The following is a 6835-nucleotide window of genomic DNA, read 5'->3' as shown; positions in this document are numbered from 1 at the left end:
GCGGGCGGGTGAGGGCGCCCGGGCGATTCTGGGAATCGCCCGGGCGCCCTCACCCGCCCGCCCGCCCGGCGCCCTCGCCCGCCGGGCGCCCTCACCCGCCCGCCCGCCGGGCGGGTGAGGCGGGTGAGGGCGCCGGGCGGGCGGGCGGGTGAGGGCGGGAATCGCCCGGGCGCCCTCACCCGCCCGCCCGCCCGTGCCCTCGCCCGCCCGACGCCCTCACCTGCCCGGCGGGTTAGGGCGCCGGGCGGGCGAGGGCGCCGGGCGGGCCGGCGGGTGAGGGCGCCCGGCCAAATCCGGGAATTGCCCGGGCGCCCTCACCCGCTCGCCCGCCCGGCGCCCTCACCTGCCCGCCCGCACAGCACCCTCGCGCACCCGGGCGCCCTCGCCCGCTCGCCCGGCACCCTCACCCACCTCACCCGCCCGGGCGCCCTCGCCTGCTCGCCCGCCCGGCGCCCTCACCCGCCTCACCAGCCCTCGCCCGCTCGGCCATCGCCCGCCCGGCGCCCTCGCCCGCCCGCCCGGCACCCTCACCCGCCTCACCCCCCCGTGCGCCCTCGCCCACCCGCCCGCCCGGCACCCTCACTCGCCTCACCCGCCCTCGCCCGCCCGCCCACCCTCGCCCGCCCTCGCCTGCCCGCCCGGCGCCGTTACTCGCCACACCCGCCCGCCCGGCGCCCTCACCAGCCTCACCCGCCCGCCCGCCCCGGCGCCCTCACCCGCCCGCCCGCCAGGTACCCTGACCCGCCCGCCCCCTCGCACGGGCGCCCTGACCCGCCGGCCACCCTCACCCACCCTGCCTCGGCCGCGCCCCCCCCCCCCGACAGGCGGCAAGGCGATTCCGGCAATCACCCGAGCGGCCCTCACCCGCCCGCCCGCCCGGCGCCCTCACCTGCCTTGCCCCCCCAGGCGCCCTCGTCCGCCCGCCCTTGCACGCTTGACACCCTCACCTGCCTCACCCGCCCGGGTGCCCTCGCTCGCCCGCCAGCCCGGTAGCCTCACCCACCTCACCTGCCCGCCCGCCTTCGCTCGCACGCCCGCTCGGCGCCCTCGCCCGCCCGCCCCGCGCCCTCACCCGCCCCGCGCCCTCGCCCTCACCCGCCAGGGCAGCAGGGCGATTCCGGGAATAGCCCAGGTGCCCTCGCCCGCCCGCCCGCCCGGAATCGCCCTCACTCGCCCGGGCGATTCCCGGAATCGCCCTCACCCACCCGGGCGCCCTCACCCGCCCGCCCGCCCTTGCCCTCGCCCGCCCGGCGCCCTCACCCGCCTCACCAGCCCGGCGGGCGGGCTGGTGAGGGCGCCCGGTGGGCGAGGGCGCCGGGCGGGCGGGCGGTTGAGGTCGCCCGGGCTATTCCCGGAATCGCCCTGTTGCCCAGGCGATTCCCGGAATCGCCCTCACCCGCCCGCCCGCCCGTGCCCTCGCCCGCCCGGCGCCCTCACCCGCCTCACCCGCCCGGGCGCCTTCGCCCGCCCGCCCTCCCGATGCCCTCGCCCGCCCGCCTGGCACCCTCACCCGGCTCACCCACCTGGGTGCCCTTGCCCGCCCGGCGCAGGGTGATTCCGGGAATCGCCCGGGCGCCCTCACCCGCCCTCCTGCCCGACTCCCTCGCCCGCCCGCCCGGCTCCCTCACCCGCCTGGGCGCCCTTGCCCGCCCGACGCCCTCACCCGCCCGGGCGCCCTCTCCCGCTCGTCCGCCCGGCGCCCTCACCCGCCTCACCCGCCCTGGCGCGCTCGCCCGCCCACCCGCCCGGCGCCCTCGCCCGCCCGCCCAAGCGCCCTCACCCGCTCGCCCGGGCGATTCCCGGAATCGCCCTGCCGCCTGCCTGGCGGGGGCGCAGGCCGCCCGGGTCGCGCCGCTGCGCGGCGGAGCCAGGCGTCACCCGGGCAGCCCACGCCCCCGCCTGGCAGGCGGTAGGGCGATTCCCGGAATCGCCCTGCCGCCTGCCGTGCAGCTCGCTCCGCCCCCCGGCAGGTGACGGGGTGATTCCGGGAATCGCCCTGCCGCCTGCCAAGCGGGGGCGCGGCCGAGGCAGGGTGGGTCAGGGCGCCTAGGCTGGTAGGCAGGTGCCAGGCGGGTGAGGGCACGCGGGGGAGGCGGGCGGGTGAGGGCGCCAAGCGGGTGGGGGCGCCCGGGCCCGGCGGGTGAGGGTGCTCGGGCCGGTGAGGGTGCCCGGGTGGGGGGGCGGGTGAGGGCGCCGGGCGAGGGGGCGGGTGAGGGTACCCGGGCCAGGCGGGCGGGCAGGTGAGGGTGCCCGGGCCGGGCGGGCAGGCGGGTGAAGGTGGGTGAGGGCGCCCGGGCCCGGGGGTGGGTGAGGGCGCCGAGGCCGGGTGGGGGGGCGGTTGTGGGCGCCCGGGCTGGTGGGAGGGGGGGTTGAGAGGGTTGGGGCACGGGCGGTTGTGTGGGCGCCCGGGCGAGGGGGGGTTGGCAGGGTGCTCGGGCCGGGTGGGTCGGCAGGTGAGGGTGGGTGAGGGCACCAGGGCCGGGGGGCGGGTGAGGGCGCCGGAGCCGGGTGGGGGGTCGGTTCTGGGGGCGGGTGAGGGCGCCCGGGCCAGGGGAGGGGGGCGTTGAGAGTGTTTGGGTACGGGGGGTTGTGTGGGCGCCCGGGCGGGGAGGGTTGCAAGGCGCCCCGGCCGGCGGGGGGGGGGGGCGGGGGGGTTGGGAGGGTTGGGGGGGCGGGGGTTGAGAGGGCGCCCGGGCCGGGCAGGGGGAAGGGTGAGGGCGCTCGGGCAGGCGTTGGGTTGAGTTAGTAGGGATTAAAGGGGCCAGGGGTGTGGGTTGTGGGTGAAGGTAGTAAGGGTGTCGAGAGGGGGGTTAGAGGTAGGGGACGAGTCGCGCTGTGGCGCCCACCCTAGCATGTTATGGTTGAAAACATGTTAAATTTATACTTAGGAAAGAAAAAAGATATTCTACCAAAAACATTAATGTGTTTTTTTTCCTCATAAACAACTTTGTTTGACACATAAAAATTTGGTTTTATTAGCATTTTTTAAAAATGTTGAAAATTGACCCTAAAAAATAAAAATCATTATTCCAGTATCATCACTTTCATTTTGAAGCTATATTTTGCACGAAAATTTCATAGTAAAGTTCGTAGTTACTGCCATTTTTAAAACATGTTCAAAATTAACGCCTAAAAAATAAAAACATCGTTCTAGTATACACACTTTTCGTTTTTAGCACTGTTTTTGATGTTTTTTTGGGGTTTTTTGGCTAGAGTTCCCGTTTTGAGTTTATAGTTCCCGTTTCAAAGTTTACATTGTTCACCGCTAACACTGCATCTGTATTGCAACTCAGTTGTTGAGAGAAGCAATTGAAAAACATCTAAAATTAGTTGAGCTTAACTGTGTTCAACATAACACAATGAATGTTGGATTCTAACTGCTGCTAGTCTCTGATGCTCTGAATCTTCTGCGTTGTTGCTGACTCATGCATTGTGCCAATTGCATTGTTGCCAACCTTGCTCTACGTTGATCAGTCCCTGGTCCCAAGCCACTACATCTGTCCTCTAAACAATCCACTACATCATCTGACGCTAAGTCCATCTCGCTATTGTTGAATCTTGGGCTCCCGTAGCAAGGAATTGATCCAAGAGGTGGACTCCTCAAGGATCCTGCCCACATGTATTCCTCCTGAGTACAGCTCAAAATCACCCCATCTCCCTCCTGGAGATGCGTGGGCACTCATGGCATACTCTTCCTTGTCAATCGTTGCTGAAGTAGCCTTAGGATCATGTTTCTCATCCTTGTCCTTTTTTTTCAAAGGACGCTGGGATGCATAGTGGCCCATCTCACCACAACTGAAACATTTCACCTATGAAATGTCCTTCTTTTGCTTTGGCTTATGTTGTGCCTTCAATGCTAGAGTTATGTTCTCCTCCTCCTCCTTCGTCTTTGTGCCACTCCCACTACTTCCATTGAAGTTGACCTTCACTAGGTTCCTCCTTAACTCCTCATTTTGAAGAGTGGCCCACATCTCCTCCCATGAAGGTAGTTTTTCTCTTCCCAATATGCTTTGGATGAAAACTTGTCGTTCATTTGAGACTCCATTCAGGGCTATCCTCATCATCGTGGTTTTCTGAGGAGTGGACCCCACTACAGCAAGCTGGTCTCTAGTGTCCTGAAGACATTGAAGATAGAGGTTCACCCCTTCTCCTTTCTATATCAAAGTTTGTTGCAACTTCTTCTCTAAATACATCTTTCGTTCTTCGAAAGAGCCTTCATACAGAGAAGACAAGGCTTCCCACATCTCACGGGTCGTATCCTTGCCCTGCAAGTGTCAGACAACATGATCTAGACCTCCATCGAGAATGAGCCTCTTTGCCTTCCCCTGCTCGGCCTTATACTTCTTCTTTTGATCATTGTCAGCAGGAACAGCTACAACACTATTGACGTAGGCCTCGAGATCATGTTCCTCCAGAACAACTAATATTTTGGTCTTCCATATGAAATAGTTGGAGGAGTCGTCCAATCTATCCTGATCTCTGAGCCCATGCGATTCCATCTCACCCAACTTTCGAACTAAATCCTCTAGTCACTTCGTAGCACTGCTCAACTGCTCAGCGAGTGAGAAATTTTAACTTTCTGGAAAAAAGTTCTCTAAGGAGAAAATTCACCTTCTACGTGTCTTCATTCTTTTCCAGCGGATTTCTACCCCGACAAAAAATGTGCCCTTCAAACACTGCACTGAGGCTCTGCGTCACTCCCTCTACCTCTACAAACTCACGAATTGGAAATCATACCTCTTTATCATCTCACTCAGAGATAGATTTCCTCATATCTGCTTCCGGCAAGGACTGTGCAATCCCTTCAAGGGGATTCAAATTGTTGCTAAGTGCAACTTTCAGCCTCACTGCTCAACACTAGATCTGCTCTTCCTGTTTCAAAATAAATCCTCTGATACCATGTGAAAATTCCTAGACTCGAAGGAACCCCTATTGCAACAAATCTGAATCTAATTCACCTACTTGATTTTTAAATTACACTCATCAAGTTATTCTTCTGAATACTAAAGAAAATTACTTATGCAGCCTACACTAATTAAATATTTGATTTCATGAAACAGAAAACAAAGCAAGGAACAAGATACATAGGACACACTTATTTTTGGACACAATAGTCCCTGGAAAAACCTAATGCGGGAAAATCAATGCAACAGTTCTGAGGGTTTATTATTATGCAAGAGAAATATTTGAATACAAATATAGTATGCTCATCTAGCAATCCTTTACAGAGAAAAATTGGCGAAAAATCTGAGTGAGTTTTACCTCACTTCACCCGGCTTATCTGGCACAAGATTGGCTAACCCCGGTTATTTTTGTGCTATCTCTGCATTAGCCCTGCATTACCTTCTCTGCCCTTTGTGTCAGCTCTCCCGGCTGTTCCAACAGTTCCGACAGTTCCCGGTAGTTCCGGCAGTTCTGGATTCTGCGTGACAGGCAATTTTTCTGCGTCACCTCTCCTGGCTATTACACTTCCTCTCAGCAAGCTCTCTCCACCTCTTTGTCAGTATTCTCTTGAAAGTCCTTCTCCCAGATTCTCACTACCCCTCTGCTGCAGAATGATCACTTAGTTTGAATTTCTCAGCTTCCTAGCCCCAAAAATCAATTCTCTCCCTCTATGTGTATTTCCAAATGAACCCCAAGCCTCCATTTTATACTCTTCTTGTTGAGTCTTCAACGTCCAAGATTAATTCTCTTATCAACAGTTAATATTAAAACATGACTTGATCTTCCTTCTAGATCATTCTCACCCATATTTTAATTAATACCCATTAATATTTTAATTTCCCTAAGTTTAGACTTAGGAACTCCATTAAAAATATTAATTATTTTAATAAAGTACAATCCAAATGGAATTTCACCAAACCGTTTCTGGGTTCTTTAGAAATCATGTGCCTTAGCCTTTCCACTAATTTTCAAGGCTAGATAACTTCCGATGCAACCAAAAAATAACATATACTAATAAAACCAAACGAGGGCTCCCAGAGGCCAAACCACCTCAACCTCAACAAATGATTCCACCTCACGGTCGGACATCACTAAAACCAACTAGATCAGTCTCTACGTAAGTTGTCTAGGTCTCCATAAAAAAGTAACTCAACCCACCAAGGGCTCCAGGTGTAGTAACTCAACCCAAGTTGTTCGAGTGCTTCCAGAGCGTTTGTTCCAACCCACAACCGTAAGGAATTATGAGTGCCAACTAGAAAACAATCAAGTGGTGATGAGCCCCAAAAATGGGTAATTATTTGGGCTCATTCAACCTCCTAATTCGACTTAATCCACCATTCTCATTAGTTTATTGCATGTTTTTTATTATATTTATGCTAATAGAGTGAATTGGGTTAGTCATTATGCCAACAAGTCTAATGTGTGCTTTGTGTAGTCTTTTTGGTCAATTTGGAGACAAAATCAAGGGTTGAAATGAGCACTTGGCAGCCAAATTCATGGAGAGGATTTTTAGGAAGGTGTTCCCTTCATTTATGGGTCCTTACCTTGAATTCTCCACCATCAGCTCGGAGTTCAAGGGCCACCAAATCAATTATCACAAGGGCAGCCAAGCAAGTCAAGTAGGACTGCTGTTAACTACAAGTTTTGGGCAGCCGAGTCCCTAAAGTTTAGGAGGACTGTTGGGGTCCTCAATTTGTATAAATAAGAAGGCTTAGGGCCTCATTTTGGTTAGCCAGTAGTTAGTCATTTTGTATTCATTTTGTAGTCATTTTGTAGTTCGATTTTTAGGCAGTAGATTAGCTTTGCTTTCAGCACATTTTCAAGTTCTCCTTGTGGACAGTTTTTGGAATGTAACATTTCTTTTGATCAATAAATATGAATCCAGCTTTGC

The sequence above is a fragment of the Pinus tabuliformis genome, chromosome X, assembly GCF_031772625.1.
Source record: "Pinus tabuliformis cultivar Carrire ecotype Pingquan chromosome X, CPIR1, whole genome shotgun sequence".
Lineage (NCBI taxonomy): Eukaryota > Viridiplantae > Streptophyta > Pinopsida > Pinales > Pinaceae > Pinus > Pinus tabuliformis.
The sequence above is the reverse complement of the archived record's forward strand: the minus strand, read 5'-3'. Positions refer to the sequence as shown.